The 23,640-nt window shown below is 54.5% G+C and overlaps 1 pseudogene; it reads right to left on the bottom strand.

Moving 5' to 3' along the window:
• Nucleotides 1-466: 466 nt before the first annotated feature.
• On the bottom strand, nucleotides 467-21,775 carry LOC136521791 (pre-mRNA-splicing factor ATP-dependent RNA helicase DEAH10-like; annotated as a pseudogene).
• Nucleotides 21,776-23,640: the final 1,865 nt, after the last annotated feature.

The raw sequence follows: 23,640 nt of genomic DNA, 5'->3' as shown, positions 1-23,640 counted from the left end.
CATTTTTCCTTGCTATATAGTCCCCAGACCCCAGAGGATCGGCTCCAATCGTATTCACCTAAACAATCCCTTTTAATTTTTCATTGCAAAGAAATGTATTCACCGAATCCTAAACGATCCATTTTAATTTCTCATTGCAAAGAAATGTTGAGATTTTATTAACTCAAGGCAGGGTTACACTCCAGACGATGCAAGGCAAAAAAAAAGGGTGTGTGTGTGTGTGTGGGGGGGGGGGGTCTATCTGAGAGTTGGATGCTAAAATGAGTGAAAATTCACATTGTGTCTAGTCTACCTGTAGTTGGGTCTGTTTCAAATTGTTACAATTGACTCTATTTTAAAGCATACAGAAATTATGTACATTTTAAGTTCAAAATTTAAACAGCCCTCGAATGCATTTGTTAGGATAAGATTGCTCGGCAGTGGCACCATGCTTTAATTAATTAATATAATATAAATAATTCATCACTATACCATAAAAGAATAATATGCGCAATGTCTACAGATCACAGCTACTCCTCGGTAGCGTAGTACTGCGGGGCGAGCTCAGCCAGCCACAAGGGGTCAATACGGGTCAGGTTCTTGACGTAATTCTGTGTCGTCCGAACTAGCTCGTTGAAGACGACAGTCGGGCTTGGTCCTGAAAAGCACGGATGAAGGGTGGATCTGCACGCTCTGGCCAGTCGCAAGGGCCCTGCCAAACGACAGGTAAAACCTTTAAGATGGGGAGGATCGTAGTCCTCATCACAATCTTAATATAAACTCAAACATGCAGCATTCTTCAGGTTTTGGTTGGTGTGGTCTAAGACCCAGATTAGTTTAGGACAGTACTCTTTGATTAAGATGCATGAGAAAGATATCCATGGTGAGGCATTTGGATTGAAAATATATAACATGGAATGATACCTGTATGATCCATCGGGCTGTCGCATTGCTGCATTCAAGAAGAAGGCAGACGTAAGGCATCTCCGAAACAGAACCATGCATGTCATCTCCACATGATGACAGGTTTAGCCCCATTTGTTGGACATGGCCCTGGATTTGACTGCAAATGACAGAAAATTGCAATGTCAACTTGCAGCATGGTCTAGAGGTCCTAATAAAAGTCAAAACGTACATGTTTCCATTTCATTTTTTAAATAATGATGTTGTCGGGTACCATAAAATGGGGTACCCCGAGCGTCCACCAAAAGAGTCACTTAAATCCCGTCAACAAAGCCAGAAGGTAAGCCATGGGTTCATCACCAGCCCCGTCGTGACCCACCGGCTCTCCGCCTCGCCTGAGGCCTCGCACGGGAGGTCTCGACACCCTGACGAAATCTCCACCTCGCGCGAGGCCTCTCGCGAGAGGCCTCGGCAAGGATCCCAATCTCCGTCTCGTCCGAGGCCCCGTGCGTACAGCCTCGAACAAGACAGCTATTCTCCGTATCGCTCGAGGCTGGCTTGTCAATAACCCGTCGCTCTCGCCTCGACCAGCCTTCCCGACAGCATGTTACGTCCCATTAATGCGTCAACCACTCCCGCAATCTCAGCCGGACGACGGCTCGACACCACGGAGTGGCCGACGGGACAAGAAGTCGCATCAACGCCATACCGGCTAAGACAAGGCGCGGCGGGGATTACCGGCCACTGTGTTCAGGCACTGCCCACAATCAGGGCCGGCGCTACGCTGTGCCCCGTAACACACGCCCTGAAGACAACGCGGCATGGGAAGTCTGGCCCGGGCCATCATTGCCTCCGAACCAGCGTACTAGATCGACCGCTCCCTCCGAGCCTCGGCACTCTACGTCAGGGCCTCGGCCATCTCGAGATTCACGTCTGCCGAGACCCCCACCACGGTTCGGCCTCGGCACCAACCGAGCCTCGGCCTCACGCGCAGTCAATCCACGGCAACCCGCACGCTGACCGCCGCGCCCGCTTCGAGGCAGCCCTGGAGCTCCCATGACGCGCAGGATCGGATGTGACCAGCACGTCGCCCCAGCGCTTCAAGGACGGACCACTCCGATGACCACGCCGCCACAGGAAAAGGCTACAGGGCTCGGACACGCCGCCTCCGTTCGCACGACGCCGTATAGTTAGCACACGTACTACCCTTGTCCTCCTTTCAACTATAAAAGAAAATGACTTGGGCCATTTCTAGGGGGCACACACACACCCACAAAGGCAACACTCTGTAACACGCACACTTCCCGGCTGCCTGAGAGCAACGTCTCAAGCAGTCCGCATCACTCCACGTCGAGACCTAGGACTAGCTCCCTCTCTCACCCAGCTTGTAACCCCCTACTACAAGTACTTCGGTGCAAGGAATACAAGATCGATCTCTCAGACTGGATGTAGGGCACCAATTGCCCGAACCAGTATAAACCTTATGTCTCTTTGCATCACCATCCGGGATCGGGAACACGCAGTACAAATTTACTAGTTGGTTGAGGATCCACCGGTCCAAAACACCGACAGTTGGCGCGCCAGGTAGGGGCCTCTGCGTGTCAGTTTCATCATCCCAACAAGTTCCGGATGGCAGACCCCGTACGACCGCTGCGTCTCGGCACGGTGGTCTGGTTTGGGAGCCTAGAGTTCATGTCTCTAGGGCACGAGTACGACATGGTACTCCTCACACCCCGAGCCCCGCCTGCCGACGACGACGTCGCGCACCGGCAGCCCAGGCGCAGGCGGCGCCCAAGCGGCCGCGCTCACCGGGCACGACGCGAGCAGGATCACCCCGATGCTACGCGAACCCAGGGCGACTCGCCGCTCTCCGCCGGTATCCTACGACCAGCTGTTGGCGCAAGGTCCCTGGTTGGGGACCTATCTAGCCTGAGCCTGGACAAGGGAAAAACGCCGGTGGCACCCGGCGACGCCCCGACATCAAGCTCCGCTCCACCACTCCTTGAGGGGCCAACTCCGGCGGAGCAGAGCCAGGCGACGGCACCATCTCCATACCCCTTTGGGTTGAGAAATGCCACCGCCTCTTATGCTTACGCCTACACTTCCGCTCATGCGGATCTCTCAGGACGCCGCCAGCACTTCGCTCTCGACTTCGACACCACCACGTCGACCCACACCCACGCCGACTCCTCGGAGGAGGACGAGGCATGGGCCAGAGCGGATTTCTCCGACCTCCACGACCGCGAAACCATGCGCCGCTTCTTGACCGCAAGTGACTATTGCTTTGGCTACTCCGACTCTGACGATGAAGGTACTTACGATCCTACTCGTGAGTGCTTCCACGTCGGAATTGGGATGCCAAGCACAGGCGACGAGGACGAGGGGGTAGGCAACCGTACTCCGCTTCATCAGGGAATGGGCGATGCCACACCTTCACGAACTGTCCCACCGGCAGCACGGAACGAGAACCTTGCCCTCGGACAATTTCGACGCCCGGACCTAGAGCAGCTCCGTGAGCTTTAGGCCAAGGTCGAGCAAGATCGACTCCTTCTGCAACAGCTCCGAAACACTCTCGAGCAAGAGCAGCAGGGCCGCGGTGACGGCGGAGGAGCCCGGTGGCGGGCCCGCGACGTGCACCACCGCATCAACGACGACGAAGGGGACGATCGTCCCCCAATCTTCAATCGCGCTAGCCAGAATGTCGCGGCTACAGCGATGCTAGTGCGCGCGATGCCCGAGCCCTCTACCACGGAAGGGCGACGGGTTCGCGGCGAGCTCCGGGATCTCCTCGAGACCGCCGCGGTGCAGCAGGCCGAGAGTTCCGCCTCCCGGCGGCGCGGGGCCGCCTCGGACCTCCCCTTGGCACCGCATCGGCAGGATAGGGAGGCGTCGGCTCGTCCCGAGCCCGCTCGGGCGCCAACAGCCCACGGGGTCCCCGGGCGGCTCGACCGCCTCGGCAAGCAACGCGAGGTGCAGGCAGACCATGAGGTGGTCAGCAGGCGACGACGCCACGACAATGAAGGGCCCGCCCGGGGCTACCATCCACACCGAGGTGGCCGTTATGATAGTGAGGAGGATCACAGTCCTTCTCCTGAACCGCCTGGTCCTCGGGTCTTTAGCAGGGCCATCCGCAGCGCTCAGTTCCCAGCCCAGTTTCGACAACCAGCCAACCTCACGAAGTATAGCGGCGAGACCAATCCCGAACTCTGGCTTGCCGATTATCGTTTGGCTTGTCAGCTAGGTGGCGCGGACGACGACCTGCTCATCATCCGCAACCTCCTCTTGCTCTTGTCAGACTCGGCGCGAGCCTGGCTCGAGCACCTTCCTCCCTCTCAGATCCACGACTGGCGCGACTTGGTTAAGATCGTCGTTGGGAATTTACAGGGCACATACGTGCGCCCTAGAAACTCCTGAGACCTTAAGAGCTGTTGCCAGAAACCAGACGAGTCTCTCCGAGACTTCATCCGGCGCTTCTCTAAACAGTGCACCGAGTTGCCCAGCGTCGGCGACTCAGAGATCGTCCAGGCTTTCCTCTCTGGCACCACCTACCGAGACTTGGTCCGAGAATTAGGCCGAAACATGCCGCGCTTGGCTGCCACGCTCCTCGACATCGCCACCAACTTCGCCTCGGGCGAAGAGGCTGTAGGGGCCATCTTCCCCGAGAACGACGCCAAGGGGAAGCGGAGGGATGAGGCCCCCGAGGCCTCGGTTCCCCACCTCCCCAAAAGAAAGAAAAAGGATCGCCAGGGGAAGCGGGCCGTCCTCGAGGCCGATCTGGTCGCGGCCGCAGAACGCAAGAATCCCCGAGGCCCCAGGCCCTTCGACGACATGCTTAAGAAACCCTGCCCTTACACTCAGGGCCCGGTAAAGCACGCCCTCGAGGATTGCTCCATGCTGCGGCGTTACTACGCCAGGCTCGGACTCCCCGACAACGACGCCAAGCAGAAAGGCGCCGGCGACCGGGACGATGACAAGGACGACAGGTTCCCCGAGGTACACAACGCCTTCACGATCTTTGGCAGACCCTCGGCGTGCCTTACGGCGCGACAGCGAAAGAGGGAACGCCGAGAGGTCTTCTCGATCAAGGTGGCCACTCCCCGGTACCTCGACTGGTCTCGGGAGGCAATCACCTTTGATCGAGATGACCACCCCAACCATGTCTCGAATCCCGGGCAGTACCCGCTCGTCGTCGACCCAATCGTGGGCAACACCCGGCTCACTAAGGTGTTGATGGACGGAGGCAGCGGCGTCAACATCCTCTACGCCAGCACCCTGGAGCTCTTGGAAATCGACCGGTCGAGGCTCCGAGGCGACGCCGCACCTTTCCACGGCATCGTGCCGGGGAAACGCACGCAACCCCTCGGGCGCATCGACCTTCCCGTTTGCTTCGGCACCCCCTCCAACTACCGTAAGGAGGTCCTTATCTTCGAGGTGGTCGGGTTCAGGGGAACCTACCACGCCATCCTAGGGCGGCCGTGCTACGCCAAGTTCATGGCAGTCCCCAACTATACCTACCTCAAGCTCAAGATGCCGGGTCCCAACGGTGTCATCACGATTGAGTCCACGTACGAACATGCATACGACTGCGACGTCGAGTGCATCGAGTACGCTGAGGCTCTCGTGGAGGCCAAGACCCTCATCGTCAACCTCGACCAACTCGGTGGCGAGGCGCCTGACTCCAAGCGTCGTGCAGGGGTGTTCGAGCCCGCGGAGGCCATCAAGCTCGTCCCGGTCGACCCCGCCTGCCCCGACGATCGGGCGCTGAGGATCAGCGCCACCCTCGACATCAAATAGGAAGCCGTGCTCGTCGACTTCCTCCGTGCGAATGCCAACATATTCGCATGGAGTCCCTCGGACATGCCGGGCATACCGAGGGAGGTCGCCGAGCACGCCTTGGACATCCGAGCCGGCTCTAGACCGGTGAAGCAACGCCTGCGCCGATTCGACGAGGAAAAGCGTAGGGACATCGACGAGGAAGTGCAGAAACTCTTGGCGGCCGGGTTCATCAAGGAAGTGTCCCACCCGGAGTGGCTGGCTAACCCCGTGTTAGTTAGGAAGAAAAATGGGAAATAGAGGATGTGCGTAGACTACACCGGTTTGAATAAAGCCTGTCCAAAAGTCCCCTTCCCATTACCTCGAATCGACCAGATCGTTGACTCCACTGCGGGGTGCGAGACCCTGTCTTTCCTCGATGCGTACTCTGGTTACCATCAAATCAAGATGAAAAAGTCCGATCAGCTTGCGACTTCTTTCATCAACCCATTCGGCATGTACTGCTACGTGACTATGCCTTTCGGCCTCAGAAACGCAGGGGCCACGTACCAGCGATGCATGACCCAGGTCTTTAGCGACCACATTGGGCGAATCGTTGAGGCCTATGTGGACGACATCGTGGTCAAGACCAGAAAGGCCGAGGATCTCGTCGACGACTTGAAGATAGCCTTCAAATGCCTTAGAGAGAAGGGCATCAAGCTCAATCCCGAGAAGTGTGTGTTCGGGGTCCCCCGAGGCATGCTCTTGGGATTCATAGTCTTAGAACGCGGCATCGAAGCCAACCCAGAGAAGGTCTCGGCCGTAACCAGCATGGGACCAATCAGAGACCTCAAGGGAGTGTAGAGGGTCATGGGATGCCTTGCCGCCCTGAGCCGCTTCATCTCGCGCCTCGGCGAAAAAGGCTTGCCTCTGTACCGACTCTTGAGAAAATCCGAGCGCTTTTCTTGGACCCCCGAGGCCGAAGAAGCCCTCGACAGGCTCAAAGCGCTGCTCACCAATCCTCCCGTCCTGGTACCGCCGGCCAGGGACGAGGCCCTCTTACTCTACGTCGCCGCAACAACCCAAGTGGTCAGCGCTGTCGTAGTAGTAGAAAGGCACGAAGAGGGGCATGCTCTACCCACCCAACGACCTATTTACTTCATCAGCGAAGTACTCTCCGAGACCAAAACACGCTACCCCCACATCCAGAAGCTGGTCTACGCCATAGTCCTGGCCCGGCGCAAGCTGCGTCACTACTTCGAGTCCCACCCAGTGACCGTGGTATCGTCTTTCCCCTTGGGAGAGATAGTCCATAACCGGGAAGCCTCAGGCAGGATAGCCAAGTGGGCCGTCAAGCTTATGGGGGAAGCCTTGACTTTTGCGCCTCGGAAAGCGATTAAGTCTCAGGTCTTGACCGATTTTGTGGATGAGTGGACCGACACCCAATTATCACCTGCTCAAGTCCAGACAAAATGCTGGACCATGTACTTCGACGGGTCTCTGACGAAGACCGGGGCAGGCGTGGGTCTCCTCTTCATCTCGCCCCTAGGAGTACACATGCGCTACATGGTGCGGCTCCACTTCGCCGCCTCCAACAACACGGCCGAGTACGAGGCCCTCGTCAACGGCTTGCAAGTCGCCATCGAACTTGGGATACGACGTCTCGACGTCCGGGGCGACTCGCAGCTCGTCGTCGATCAAGTCATGAAGGAGTCAAACTGCCTCGACCCCAAAATGGAGGCGTACTGCCAGTTGGTACGTCGCCTAGAAGACAAGTTCGACGGTCTCGAACTAAACCACATCGCGCGGAAGTACAACGAGGCCGCCGACGAACTGACAAAGATGGCCTCGGCACGGGCTCCGGTCCCCCCGAACGTCTTTGCCAGGGACCTCTACAAACCTTCCATTGACCACATCTTGGTAGCAGAGGAGGGCCCACCTGTCGAACCCATGACGGGGCTCGACGCCCCCTCCGCTGCCGAGACTCTCTCGACCAAGCCCGAGGTCATGGAAGTCAACACCGAGCCTCCCCCGACCGACCAGGACGCGGACTGGCGAATCCCGTTCCTTGATTGGCTTGATCGGGGGGAGCTTCCTAGTGACAGGACCGAAGCCCGACGGTTTGCGCGGCGAGCCAAGACTTACGTCCTCTGCAATGACGAATTGTACAGGCGAAGTCCCTCCGGTGTCCTCCAACGATGCATCACCGCCGAGGCAGGCCGAGCCCTGCTTTGGGACTTGCACGCAAGGGCCTGCGGGCACCATGCGGCGCCTCGGACGCTCATAGGAAACACTTTCCACCAAGGGTTCTACTGGCCGACGACGGTTGCCGACGCCACCAAGCTAGTACGCTCCTGCGAAGGATGCCAGTACTATGCTCGGCAGACACATCTCCCGGCCCTGGCCCTCCAAACCATCCCCATCACGTGGCCGTTCGCCGTGTGGGGGCTCGACATGGTCGGGCCTCTGCAAAAGGCCCCCGAGGGCTACACCCATCTACTGGTAGCAATCGACAAGTTCTCCAAATGGATCGAGGCTCGTTCGATCAATCGAATCAAATCCGAGCAAGCAGTGCTGTTCTTCACTGACATTATCCACAGGTTTGGGGTCCCTAACACCATCATCACCGACAACGGGCACAGTTCACCGACAAAAAATTCTTGACGTTCTGCGACGACCACCACATCCGTGTGGCCTAGTCGGCCGTAGGACACCCAAGGACCAACGACCAAGTAGAGCGCGCCAACGGCATGATCCTACAAGGCCTCAAGCCAAGAATTTACAACCGGTTGAAGAAGTTTGGCAAGAAATAGCTCGCCGAACTCCCATCGGTCATCTGAGCCTGAGGAACACTTCAAGCCGAGCCACGGGGTTCACGCCTTTCTTCCTGGTCTATGGGGCCAAGGCCATCCTCCCCACTGACTTGGAATATGGTTCCCCCAAGGCTACGGGCCTATAACGAACACAACAACCGCACCACCCGAGAGGACGCCCTCGACCAACTGGAAGAAGCCCGAGACGTCGCGCTGCTGCACTCGGCTAAATACCAGCAAACCCTACGGCGCTATCAGGCCCGGCGCATCCGAAGACGAGACTTGAAGGTAGGCGACCTGGTGTTGAGGCTGGCGCAAAGCAACAAGGGTCGCCACAAGCTAACCCCGCCATGGGAAAGACCGTACATCATCGCCCAAGTGCTGAAGCCCGGAACCTACAAGCTAGCCAACGAGAAGGGCGAAATCTTCACCAACGCTTGGAATATAGAACAGCTACGTCGCTTTTACCCTTAAAATTCCAAGCATTGTATATATTGTTTTTTGGAATACAATTGAAAAGCGTTCTTTAGTTGTTCGAGAAACCCCCCCCCCCCGAGCCTATCGTTGGTCTCGGCAATACGATGACACTGTAAGGGAGACTCGGCTCTGCCTCCACAGAACCGAATCTCCCTCGGGGGCTAGATGGGGGATTCCCCCTAAGTCCCACGCACCATTTTTTAGTCGTTTTTTGAAAAAATTCCTACGCCAAACCCTCTAGCACGCTCTGACGAATCGGTTGCGGAAAACCCAAGGACCAAAAGCCCGTCTCAGGGCTAGAAGGCCGGTAGAGTCGCGAGACGGCCTAAGCCTCTAGGCTACGGCGCTCCCTCACCACCTTTTGCCCAGGGGACGGCTTAGGCTCCAAGGAGGTTTTTTGCAAAGAAATCAGATCAGAGACAACAAGAGGGCAGAGGCTCGGAAATACAAGACAAATGATTAAAGAAACACGAGTACTTTAAAAGAAAGGCCTCGACGGCCACAAGCGTTACGATACAAAGTTAATTCCTACTCTATTTACATGGCCGCTTGGGCCCAGGTCAGGGCTCAGGACCTCCGGCATCGGCAGACGGCGGGGGAGGGACCACCTCCTCTTCAAACAACGTTGCCAGCGCTGTGCCAGGGCCTTCCGCCGCCTCCAACAGCTTCGTCACCACCTCGTCGGCCTCATCGTCATCATCGGGCAAGACATAGCCATCGCTGATGGCTTGGAGGTCAACACCGACGTAGTGCGAGGCAATGACGGCTAGTGCGCGCTTGACGCCCGTATGCAGCGCTCCTCGGAGCCGCTCACGCACTTGACCGCTCAGCGCAATCAGATGGCTCCCAAGGGAGCTGCCTGACTGAACCCCCTCGACCACCAAGGCCTCACAGGCGGCACGGGCGGCACCCTTCAGCATGTTGTGCTCCCTGATCTCGGTCTCGATCACCGTCTACACCGCGACGGAAGCCTCGGCGGCCCGGGCGACCTCCGCCTCTGACTCTGCACCACAGGAAACAGAATGGGGATGAACGAGAGGAAAAACCAGCCAAATAAGGACGGAAGCCTATGGAACTCACCCTTGGCCTTCAGCTCCCAGCGTCGGGCCTCGACCCGAGAGGCCTCAGCCTTCTCCTTCAGGCGCTGGGCCTCGACCCGAGAAGCCTCGGCCGCCCTGGAAGCTTCACTCCCCAGCTCTGCGTCACACCACGAAGTTAGGGAGCGAACACAAGATAAAGCGAATAAAATGAGGGGACTAGGACTCACCCTCGGCCTTTCCCCTCCAAACCACAGCCTCGGTTCGCGAGGCCTCAGCCGCTGCAAGGGCCTCATCGAAAGCGCCTTTCGTCAGCTGGTGCGCACTCTGTTCCGCTCCTAGCTGCCTAGCAAGAGCCTTGCCCGAGGCCGTGGCTTCTTCGGCTCGAGACCTAAAGGCGTCCCGATCACTGGCCACGCGGGTGAGCTCCTCCTCCAACTCCTTAACCCGCGCCGCCAGAGGGGCGAGCTGCTCCTGAGCCGTGGCCGCCTCGACCTTCGTGTCGGCACAATGAAGGCGGAGGTCCTCCACCTCTGCGCTCCACGCCGACAGGAGCTCGTTGGCGCCGACAAGAAGGCCTTTCTGCCGCTGAAGCTGGTCCCAGACGTCCCTCTCCCGCCGGAGAAAGACCGACTTCCCAAGGGACCGGGTCTCGAGCTCCTAGGGGAAACAGAACAGGGGTCAATCCCTACAAAGAAAACTCAGAAAAAGACCACCGCATGAGAAAAGAAAGCATGAACCTGGGCGACTCTGGGCAAATCGTTGGCCACCACGGACAGCGCTGTCCGTAGTGACCGCTCCGCCAGCTGGCGGTACTGCTCGAACGTGTCCCAGCGACCGCCCTCGGCCGCGTCCTCGAGGGCAAATAGAGGCTCCGCCCCAGGGTCGTCCCGGCTCTGCCACAGGACACGCGGGTGATCCCACCCACGGGGCTCGGGTCGTACTTGCGTGAGGGCCGAGCTTCCCTCGCTCGGGGCTGGAACCGGCTGTTCCACGACACCGGCCACCTCGGCGCCGGCCATCTCCTGCGCCCGGGAAGTATCGTCGGAGGAGATCGGAAGAACTTCCACCTCCCGGGCGCTCTCCCGCAACGACGGCGGGCCTTGAACCAAGGGTGCCGCCGAGACCTCCGCGACCCTCGTTCCCACTTCCTGGGCCGACAGCCTCGCCGCAATCACGTCAGCCTCGGTGGTCCCGGGGGCTCCGGCCTCCGCCATCGTGGCCTCGGTGGTCCCGGGGGCTCCGGCCTCTGCCACCGTGGCCTCGGTGGTCCCAGGGCCTCCGGCCCCCACCACCGTGGCCTTGGCGGTCGCGAGGGCTCTGATGCTCGCCGCAGCGACCTCGATGGTCCTGGGCGCCGCGGCCTCCGTCGCCCCGACCTATGAAACCACGGGGACCTCGATCCCGGCGGCCTCCGCAGGCAAGGGAACCTCGGCCCCATCCGACCCACGAGCCTCGCCATCATGGGGCGGAGGCGCTCCCTCCCTCGCCTGTGTCAGGGCCGCCCCGGCAGCCCCTCCTTGGGTGGCCGGCTCCTTCGGGTCGGTCCTCGCCAACGCCGCGCCACGTTGCAGGGCGGCTTGCGCCTCCGCCACCCAGTGGGCGGTGGAGCCAGGGTTAACCTTGAGCGCTTTTAGGGGCGCCAAGGTAGGCAGCTCCGCAGGCCGCTTTCAGCTAAGGACAAAGTGTTTACAAGGTCAGCACAAGACAAAAGAACAGACGAAAAGCACTGCGACTCCACCAAAAATACACCTACCTTGAGCGGGGCGGCAACCGCTTCGCCACGGCGACCCTTGTCCATGCAGGCGGTGGCGGCGGCAGAGGCACGACCTCCGTGTCCATCGGGGCCGGATGGACCCCGACGCCCCCTCGGTCCTCTGCGGGGGCAGTTGCGTCGCCCCCGCCGCCACCTGCTCCACCGCTGCCGCCGAGCCCACCGGGCTGACGGCACGCTTGCCCAACGCCCGCTCCTCGGGCGTGTCGGCCTCGGCCCTGAGGTGGGCAACCGCCGACCCCGGGGCAGCTCCTCCTCCTCTTGGGAGTGCCGAGCTGCTTGCCAACGCCCCGGGCACCGCCTCCCCTACGTCAGGGAGATGGTCCAGGGGACCCCGCCCCGTCTCGCCCTCGTCATCCCCGTCCGAGGCATCCGTCGATATCGACGGCGACGGAGACTCCTCCAACGGGAGGCCATCCTTCCTTTGCTGGCGGCGGCGCTTGTCCAGTTCCTCGCGCACGAGGATCGTCTTCGTGCGCTTCGCCGCCTTGGTGTCCTTCCGCTTTTTCTGCGCCTCGGCGTGCGCCCGGTTGATCGCCCGCCGCCTCGCGTCCTCGGGGACGGGCGACGAAGAGGCGCGCACGTCCCTCATCCCCTGCAGGAACGGCGAACACGCATAAGGGAACGAGAAGTAAGGAGAAACGGAGAAGGCTCGGGGGCTGCAGCGGCGTGCGACTTACCAGCGAGAGGAACCCCCGCGACGGGCGCATCACGATGGGGGTCAGGTTGCCGCTCCTCAGCTTCGCCTCCACCGTCTCCCCCACCCGGCGAAGAATTTCCTCATCGGAAAGGGCAGAGGACTTCCGGATGCCCTCATTTGGCTCACCCGGCCTCATCTCGAACAGGCGCCGCCGCCGAGCCATCAGCGGCAGCACCCTTCGGTGGTGGAAGGCAGCCACGACCACGGCCGCAGTAAGGCCACGGCTTCGTAGCCTCTCCATCCCCTCCAGAAGCGGCTGCAGCTTGGGCTGATCCTCCCTCGGGACGCCGTACTTCCACCTCTCCGGGCAGCTCCCCACAATCCGCCCAGTGTAGGGCGGAAGTCCTCCGTCGTCGTTGCGAAGATAGAACCAGCTCGTGTACCATCGACAATTGGATGACGCGAGCTGGGCCGGGATGTAGAGGTGTTGGCGGTCCTGACGCACTTGGAGAGTGCAGCCGCCGACCCTCACCGCTTTCCTCGTGCCCGACGTGCCCGTCGGCTTAGTGGTGTGCCCCGCCCGGAAGAGATGGATCCACAACTCCCAATGGGGAGCAATCCCCAAGTACCCCTCGCAGACAGCGACGAAGATGGCCGCCTGCGCGATGGAGTTGGGGTTGAAGTTATGGAGCTCCACGCCATAGTAGTGTGGGAGCGCCCGCATGAACCGATCTGCCGGAACGCCGAGGCCGCGCTCATGAAAGGAGAAGAAGCTCACGACGTAGCCGTCGCGAGGCCTCGGCTCCGGCTCGCCCGACAGAGCGATCCACTCCGGCCTGTTGGGGTCCGTCACCGGACGAAGGAGTCCGCCATCGACGAGCGACTGGAGCATCTCCATGGTGACGTCAGACGGATCCCAAGGGTCCGCCTCGATGACAACGATGTCGCCAGCCATGAGTGCGGTGGAGGGTTCGGATGCGGTGGTGAGTCTCTCTCTCTCTCTCTCTCTGGCTCGCCCTTCTCCCTTCTTCTTCCCGACGCCCGCTGCTCTAGCGACGGCTCGATGGGGGCAGAACTAACGCAGCGAAGGTAAGGTGAGGAGGGGCGAGGCTCGTTGCGTATTTATACAGGGTAAAGGCGAAACGGACAGGCGATGAAATCGGGGAAGTTTCCCCCGGATCCGGCGCGGTTAACCCCGATCCGATTTTACCGCCCACGTGCCCACCTTTTTCTCATTAATTGCGGGAACAGTTACGTCCCATCCACCACGTCGCGCCCGACCGCTGCGACAGCAGGCGTCGTTCCGTCTCCCCAAAAAACCGCCTCAAAAGGCACGCCAGCCGTTGCCGAGCCAATGGGGAAGATATTCCCCCCCCCGCCCTATTCCTTTCAGACGAAGGAACCGGGCTCTGAGCCTATTACGGTCCAAGGGTTTGAAGGCTGGGCCCCTAGGGGTTTCAACAGCCGCCCCAGAACAACAGAGTCATGGACGACCGCGGGCGAGCCCACACGGGGCCGAGGCCCAAGCAAGCGAAACGCTTGGGACGCCCTAAGTCGTGTCCGAGACCGGCAGGGAGGTCTCCGAATGGGATCCCACCGTAGGGAGGCGCCGAGCCACCGAGGCCCAGCGAACGGCTTCGGCACCTACTAGAGAAACCCTCCGGTACTCTTGGAGTGCGTCTCTGGACCGCTAGCCGTCCCCTAGCGAACGGGGCACGGGCCTCCACTCGGACTTATCCGATAACAGCTCACCGGAACTGCCAACGCTCGTGCCCACCGAGGGTAGCCTGGCACATTCCACCCCTCCTTCCGAGCGAAAAGGAAGCGTGAGGGTCATACAAAAAGCCAGGGGAACCCCTGACGGACCTCTTGCTCCGTGCAGAGGCTAGGGGGCTCTTCCTGCAACCTTGCCGAGACCTAGCGACCCCGGCTCGCACTCGAGGGGGCTCGGCAAAACAACCCCTCCTTCCGAGCGAAAAGAAAGCACGAGGGTCATACAAAAAGCCAGGGGAGCTCCTGACGGCCCTCTCGCTCTGTGCAGAGGCTAAGGAGCCCTTCCTGCAAATATGCCGAGACCCTGCGACCTAGGCTCGCACCCAAAGGGGCCTCGGCAAACAAACCCTCACGCGCGAGGGGCGTACAAAAAGCCAGGGGAACTCCCGACGGCCCTCTCGCTCCGTGCAGAGGCTAGGGGGCTCTTCCTGCAACCTTGCCGAGACCCAGCGGCCCATGCTCGCACCCGAATGGGCTCGGCAAACAACCCCTCCGTCCGAACGAAAAGGATATGTGAGGGTCGAACAAAAAAGCCAGGGGGACCCCTGACCGCCCTCTCGCTCCGGGCGGAGGCTCGGGGGCTCCTCCTGCACCCAAGACAAAGACAAACGACCTAAGCCCGCGCTAGAAGTTTCGTTACAAACACAATAAAGGGCACCGAGCCCGTTACGGTCCAGGGGTTCGAAGGCTGGGCCCCCTGAGGTTTCGATAGCCGCCCCAGGGCAACAGAGTCAGGGACGACTATGGGCGAGCCCACGTATGGCCAAGGCCCGAGCAAACAATCGCTCGGGGCATCCTAAGTCGTGTTCGAGACTAGCAGGGAGGTCTCCGAATGGGATCCCACCGTAGGGAGGCACCGAGCCACCGGAGCCCAGCGAACGGCCTCGGCACCCACTAGAGAAACCCTCCGGTACCCTTGGAGTGCGTCTCTGGACCACTAGCCGTCCCCTAGCGAACGGGGCGCGGGCCTCCACTCGGACTTACCCGATAACAGCTCACCGGAAGTGCCAACGCTCGTGCCCACTGAGGGTAGCCTGGCACATTCCACCCCTCCTTCCGAGCGAAAAGAAAGCGTGAGGGTCGTACAAAAAGTCAGGGGCACCCCTAATCGCCCTCTTGCTTGGTGCAGAGGCTCGAGGGCTCTCCCTGCAACCTTGCCGAAACCCCGCGACCCGAACTCGCACTTGTGGGCTCGGCAAATACGATAAAAACTCCTCACTCAAGCACGAAAAAAGCCCCTGAAGGAGTAAAATCCACTCCTCCAGGGCCTCGGGGGCTACACCCAGCGAGTGCGCTCGCGCGCACCCACCGAAACCTCAAGAAGCGAGACACAATCCCTACAGGAGCGGCTGCAAGCCAAGTCTCGACAAACCCTTAGGGAGAGTGCACGCACTCCCCCTAAGGCTCGGGGGCTACTGTCGGGTACCATAAAACGGGGTACCCCGAGCGTCCACCAAAAGAGTCACTTAAATCCCGTCAACAACAAAGCCAGAAGGTAAGCCATGGGTTCATCACCAGCCCCGTCGTGACCCACCGGCTCTCCGCCTCGCCTGAGGCCTCTCGCACGGGAGGTCTCGACACCCTGACGAAATCTCCGCCTCGCGCGAGGCCTCTCGCGAGAGGCCTCGGCAAGGATCCCAATCTCCGTCTCGTCCGAGACCCCGTGCGTACAGCCTCGAACAAGACAGCTATTCTCCGTATCGCTCGAGGCTAGCTTGTCAATAACCCGTCGCTCCCGCCTCGACCAGTCTTCCCGACAGCATGTCACATCCCATTAATGCGTCAACCACTCCCGCAATCTCAGCCGGACGACGGCTCGACACCACGGAGTGGCCGACGGGACAAGAAGTCGCATCAACGCCATACCGGCTAAGACAAGGCGCGGCGGGGATTACCGGCCACTGTGTTCAGGCACTGTGCCCACAATCCGGGCCGGCGCTACGCTGTGCCCCGTAACACACGCCCCGAAGACAGCGCAGCATGGGAAGTCTGGCCCGGACCATCATTGCCTCCGAACCAGCGTACTAGATCGACCGCTCCCTCCGAGCCTCGGCACTCTACGTCAGGGCCTCGGCCATCTCGAGATTCACGTCTGCCGAGACCCCCACCATGGCTCGGCCTCGGCACCAACCGAGCCTCGGCCTCGCGCGCAGTCAATCCACGGCAACCCGCACGCTGACCGCCGCGCCCGCTTCGAGGCAGCCCTGGAGCTCCCATGACGCGCAGGATCGGATGTGACCAGCACGTCGCCCCAGCGCTTCAAGGACGGACCACTCCGACGACCAGTGACGAATCCAGAAAAAAATTTAGGAGGGGCTGAATAAAAGAATAAAGACTTTTTTATCTTCTCTTAATCTTAGCCCCTCCTACCTAATACATGTATGCATAAATTTTTAAGGGAAGACTTAGGGGAACTCCACGTGCTCAGAGTGGGTAGGGGGGGCTGAAGCCCCCCTAGCCCCACCGCTGGATCCGTCCATGCCGACGACCACGCCGCCACAGGAAAAGGCTACAGGGCTCGGACACGCCGCCTCCGTTCGCACGACGCCGTATAGTTAGCACACGTACTACCCTTGTCCTCCCTTCAACTATAAAAGGAAAGGACTTGGGCTATTTCTAGGGGGCACACACACCCCCACAAAGGCAACACTATGTAACACGCACACTTCCCAGCTGCCTGAGAGCAACGTCTCAAGCAGTCCGCATCACTCCACGCCGAGACCTGGGACTAGCTCCCTCTCTCACCCAGCTTGTAACCCCCTACTACAAGTACTTCGGTGCAAGAAATACAAGATCGATCTCTCAGACTAGATGTAGGACACCAATTGCCCGAACCAGTATAAACCTTGTGTCTCTTTGCATCACCATCCGGGATCGGGAACACGCAGTACAAATTTACTAGTTGGTTGAGGATCCCCTGGTCCAAAACACCGACAGATGTTCAAATCTGATTTTCATAGCTCAATCCCTCCAACCATAATAAAACCAAACTCGCCCTTCCCCTGTTTTGCAATACACTGTTTCATGTATGCAGCAGGTTCAGCTGGCTCCCCTACACATCTGAGAACTTTAAAAAAAGCTTTGTGCATTTCTTAAATTTATGGAAAGAAAATGCATACATGTAGACCATGTATAATTATATTGACACACAAAATTTCATGACAAAATTGACCACATGCCTTCTGTGCAAAAAGATAGGTATTTTGTCTTTTTGTGCAGCTCACATATGATCAAGTTTATCGTTTTTTATTGAGAAAAATGTAAGTGATTTGTCTTTTTTGTGTGTAGCTCACACATGGTCAAATTTTCCCACAAAACTTTGTGTGTCAGCAGTGTCCACGACCTAAAAGAACATATTTTTCACTAGTTTGAAAATGTACAAATGTGTTTTGAAAATGGGGTGTAGGTACACACACACAAAAAAAAAAAGACAATACTTATCTTTACCACTCTTTCACAGTGCTTTCCCTACTTCATTAAGACATCAGCGGGTGTGCTAAACTACTTATTACATTCTAACTCCCTACACCTACAATAGTGCTTCTGTACAAGTACTTTGAAACAGACAGCAGAAACTAGAACTAACCTGTGAACATCTCGAGCATGTCTTAGAGAGCGGTGGTTGATAAAGTTTTCCCTGCACCACCTGTTCAAAGCCTTTTCCATTGTTTTTTCTTTGGCATTTGCATTTTTGCTCTTCTCCAAGCATTCTGCAGCTGCTCGATAGACATTCACTAATGTGATATGGTCTCCTTCAGAGCTTTCGAAACCCTTCCTGGCAGCTCTTGCCTATAGAAAATAAATTAAATGGGTCAATTATTGCACTATTAGCAGCGAGTAACACACTGATTTCTTTCTCATCACAAAACAAATCGAGTTTCATTATCTTGTGGCCAATAGGGAAAGAGTGGCACAAAGGAAATGTGAGCAAAAAATAGATCGAAGCATATGCTTATTTATGATTAAGCAAAAAATTAATCATGATTTATGTATAAAGGTACCTTTTTAAGGTAGCCTAACAACAAAGACCATCAATTTTCTATACAGCTTGTAACAAATTTGATGGTACTAATTTTTGCACATGAACAATCTAAATGGCTGTTCACAGATAGCAGTCAAAGTTAAGTTTAACCACTCAAATTCTAGAATGCCATATATGATACATTTCTGAATGGAGTGCATGCATTTTTCTTTATACAGTTTTCCTTACTGGAACTTATCTCCCAGTTCCCACTACCAACAAGCTACTAACAGGAGCATTTGATGAAAAGTGTGCCCCAAAGCTACAAAATGACACCTGTTTGCAAATCAAACACAACCCCCTAAAATAAGTGAACCGAGCGAATAACTCCACAATATCAGATAAGAACCAAATTGTGACATACATTTTACAAAAAGCCAGTAATTCAAATGGATACCTCTTCTAACTTCTCACGCACGGAGAAGAAAATCGATTCCACTGAAAGCATAGATACAACAATGAGCATTTCTTCCAAGCACTTGAATTTGCTTGATACAATTAATGCCTTGGAGTACATTGGATCCAAAGGCAACCTAGCCATCTGATGACCAACTGGATCTGAGAGCTTATAATCATCAGTCAGAGCCCCTAGTAAGATTAACTGCTCCAGTGATTTCAGAATAGCAGTCCTGTAGTAGGTTGGAGTTTGGACGCCAACAAGCAAAAACTCAGCACTGATATAAAGCAGCAAGCTATTTAACTTATAATTACTGAGAAGCCTAGGTAAAAAACTTCAGTTTGTTTGTTTCTATTAGGTGTTACCAGGACGAGTGCAGATCATAAGGTTCATAAAGAAGTCTAGGTCATGGGTTTTCTTTACCTATAAATTTAAAGCTGGGTACATGTGTCGAGCAATAAAATACATTAAACACAATAACATAAATTGCATCCTCTCATCACTGATATTTAATTCCCCTCGAGACAGTAATAGTCCAGTATAAAATTCAAGCACAAAAGCACACACCAAATAAAAATGATTCCGCGCATTTTTCTTTTATGTAGAAGCAGTCTTAAAAAATTACCTTGATGGTTTCTCCATAAAATTGAAACCTATGATGTCATCAATTCCAAGAGCCTTGAGTTGCAGAACAACATTTGAGAGGTTACACCGCTTGATCTCAGGCACAGTAGAATCCACCAGTTTATCAAACTCACTTTCTTGGAACAATCGGAAGCACTTCCCTGGTCCCTCGCGTCCAGCACGACCACTGAGGATAGATTTAGGATGTTAGAAAAGGCATGCAAATAAAAAGGGACAAGTATTCATTTATTTGGTTGAATATCTGCAAAGTGACCATATGCCTTATTAGCAGAACCATGTGCAGGTGCAACAGATATAAGCAATAAGAAAAACACTTAGCATCCAAACTAGCATACATAATTATCAGCTTTAGAGGAGCACATCTTGTTCCCTGGCATGCCTTAAGAGTTAAATTTTGAGAATGGCCCTGTACATCAGGCAAAATCTTCCCATTTTTATTGGCATTAGCTCGTGAATGCTGCACTTTTTTCAACAAACCCAACACGACATCAGTATGAACAGTTCTTTCATGAGCCTCATCAACAACTATAACACTATACTTAGACAAGAATGGATCCAAAAGTGCTTCCCTGAAAATCCGAAGTAACCTTTTGATTAGAAAAAGAAACTTCACGCATCAAACAAAAGAAATGTAGACCTATTTTTTTTCCAAAAAGAAAAGAAAAGAAATGTAGACCTATGCCAAGACTATTGCCACACATATATCAGTATGTAAAATGATAAGGTATAATTGAATGGAAAATTCACTCTAGAAGGTTTAAACATCACTGGAAAAAAATCCACATTCTGCTAAACAAGTTTCAATGCAGGTGTATGGACAGTTACCATGGCAAAACGCTAAAATATAAGAGATGCTTGAAAGTACAAAATAAAAGGAACATTATGAGACAGAAAAAGGGAATTGTGTATCAATGCCTTCTGTTCTTCAGTTCCTACTTCATAAATGATAAAACAACTATATATGGGATTGTAACTATAAGCATATTAAAAAGGAGACCTGCAGGCTGCAGTGCATATCATCTGTACACCTACCAAAAACATACACATCATTCGTGGAACTTAAATTATTGGGGTGGGGTGGGTTAACAATTGAGACAAGAAACCTAAACCTTTTGGCTCTCAAACTGCTCACAAAAAAGGCAACTACCACATCAAAGAGGATCAAAGACTAACTTACATGCCAATAACAAAAAAACTAACTGGTTATCAAACAAGCAACAAAGCAGTAACACATCATTACCTCAGAAGCAAACCATCAGTCATGTACTTAATCCTTGTTGCATTGGATGTGGAATCATCAAATCTGATGGAGTATCCAACCTTTTTGCCCAGCTGGTCGTTGCATTCCTCGGCTACACGCTTTGCTACTGTAATAGCTGCAACTCTTCGAGACTGAGTGATGCTAATGACTTTACCATCCTAACAAAAACCGCCATCGTACAAAAATTGTGGAAGCTCTGAATGACCAAATTAAAGAAAATATTGCTTCTTCAAAGAATCAAAGTAGAACGAAAGGTAGGAGACAGAACACAAATACTAGTACAGATGAATATGCAAACAAACACATTTTGTAACATGCTGTTTCTGTCAAACAATCTGTACAAAACCTAAAAATAACTTTCCTAAGTAAGCAATCCCACTTGGAACGACATTAATATGAGATTACAGTGGGAAGATTCCATTTCACTTCTACAATAATAGTCCTTTTGTTAATTAATACTGTAATGTTATTGAATACAGATGTTTACAAACCCACAAACAAAAGCAATCCACAGCACCACTTTCACTAATTTATGCCCAAAACAGTTACATCTGAATCAGAGCCTATTCACACTAACAACCAAAAGTTTTGGAAAGCAACGTGTTTCTATCAATTACTTCATCCAAGCAACAATTGTGAAAAGGGGAACACAGAAACATACTTACGAGTAGTTTTGCCACTCCCAGTCTCGCCAACAATGATCAGTGTGTCGTTCTTCCTCACCTCCTCAACTAGCCTCTTCTCCACTGAAGCAACAACAGACAACAAAATTCAACTCCCTGAGCTAACACCCCCCAAAAATATCATAGTGAACAGACATCTAAAAGCTTTGCAGGAGAACCTGACGCAATGGGGAGCGACTTTCGCTGTTGCCGAATCAGCTGCCTCCATCTGCGCAAGCCAACCAACCAACGCAATTACGCGAAGGTCTCAATCCCCAGGTCAACGAATGAAACAAAACAATCGGAAGGAAACAACGTCAACGAGATAAGAGTTGGCACCTCGCGAAGTGCTGCTGCTTCGGTGAGGCGCCGGCAGAGAAGGACGGCATCTCGGATGCCGCCGCCGACTCCCGCTCCCTGAATCTTGCCACGGTGGCAGGCCGGGGGAGCCACGAAACCAATGGGAAAGCAGTGAACTCACTCATCCGAAAGCCAATCCGGTCGCTCACCCACGCCTTTGTTCCCTGCCATGCCACGCATATCCTATGGATCCATAGTCGAATCCACGCTCCACTACCCCCATGCGCTGCCAAAGCACGAGTGATTCGTCGTCTTCTCTCCTAGCCACGGCTACAGCTTCCGCCGTCGGATCTGCCGCCGCTAGGGTTTCTCTACCGCTAGGGTTAGGGAACTGATGGAGTTGAGTGAGAAGAGAGAGTGAGAGACTGAGGGATATGCCGGTCAATATCGGTCAACACAGCCTCCACATATGCCCGTGACTGAAAGGGTAACATTGACATTTTTCCTGCCAGGTCCTATATGTAAGAGCTGTCAAATGGTCAAAACCAAACAGAATGGTGACGGAATGGTGTGTTGGAAAAAAAGTTTAGCATCATGGCACCAGGATCCGTATAAACTTTTTTTAGTGGCACGTAGAAATAGAACATCTTTCGTAATAGCACACACGGAAAAGGCTCGAGGTCTTTGGCGCTGCGTGGCTACGGGAGAAGGGGAGGCGGTGCCTCGTTGCCGTTGGTCACTGTCGCAGCAAGCCAGCAAAGATGCTGGCCCTGGCTGCCAGTGCCAGGCAAAATATTGGCCTTGCTATGTAATTCACCTGAATTTGGTTCAAGGCAAAATTTTGGCACTGCCCAAGCAAGTTTAATGGATTTGCTAGCGTCTGGACCTTCGATCCGAGGCGCTAACGTCGAGCGGAGCTCCCGTGTCCACGCTTGATGCACCCAGCTCCCTCACCCTGCACCCATCTCGCGCTAGAGGCCGCGCGGGACCACGCATGCGTGGGGGCCACTCGAGCCTACTCTGTTTCACGTGCCCGCATGCACGCAACAGCAACAGCACCACCACCAGTAGCAGACGCGTGCGATGACCCACGGCGACACGTTGACCCATGTTGGCGCACTAGCAGCAACATGTGCTTTCCAAAGATCTACTTTTGAAACATCTAAATAAAACACTTGCAACATACGTCTAGAAATAGATGAAACACTTAAACATATGTTTGAAACATGCGTATATAGCCATAGCAACATTTGCAACACCGGATCTACTTTTGAAACATCCAGATGCAACGCTTGCAACATACAAAACAAGACATATGAAACACGTGAAACATGCGCCTAAAACACTTAAAAAACACGTGAAAATAGTTAAAAACCATTGCAAAACATTTTTTGAGACGAGAGAAGAAATATATTAAATAATAACTGGGTACATCCTCACGTTACAGACACTCTGGAATACACTACATATATAAAAAAATGAACTATATTGTACCCATGCTGTAAATAGCTCCAAATCTTAAATCTAAACCTGTATGACGCTTCGTATGGATGACCGTATAGGTAAACACTCGGTAAAATGCCTGAGAACATATGCCCAACGAACGATGGCCAACATTCCTGCAGACAGAATTGAGAAACCTTTTCTTTCTTGTGTCTTCCTTCTTCTTCAACATCCAGGCAAAACGTTTGCAACATATATGTGAAACATATGCAATATCCAGATAAACACACTTGCAACATACATCTAAAAAACAGATGAAACATTGAAAAATAGACGCTTGCAACATACGTGTACAAACCAATGGTGAGACGGCTAGTCCGACTTGTATTGTACTCCCTCTGTCCCTAAATAATTGCCATTTTTTTCGTGCTGTAAGTTTGATTAGTTTTATAGAAAATACGTGCAATATTTGTATCTCCAAATAAATTTGTTAAGAAAATAGATTCAATGGTCTACTATAAATATTAATATTTTTTATATAAAATTAGTCAAAGTTATTTCTCGAAAAGCGAGAACGACAGTGATTTAGGGACGAAGGGAGTATGCAACATCTTAATCTACTTTTTTAACATCCGTACGAAACACTTGCAACATACCTATGAAACATCTAAAATATTTGAAATGTATGCTTGCAACATGCGTTTTCAGTGGAACGCTGCTTGGGAGAATTGGAGGCTCGTCGGCATGTGAAGTTCACCGGTGT

This window comes from Miscanthus floridulus, chromosome 18 (assembly GCF_019320115.1).
Source record: "Miscanthus floridulus cultivar M001 chromosome 18, ASM1932011v1, whole genome shotgun sequence".
Lineage (NCBI taxonomy): Eukaryota > Viridiplantae > Streptophyta > Magnoliopsida > Poales > Poaceae > Miscanthus > Miscanthus floridulus.
Note: the sequence above shows the minus strand (reverse complement) of the source record. Positions and strands in the feature narration are given on the sequence as shown.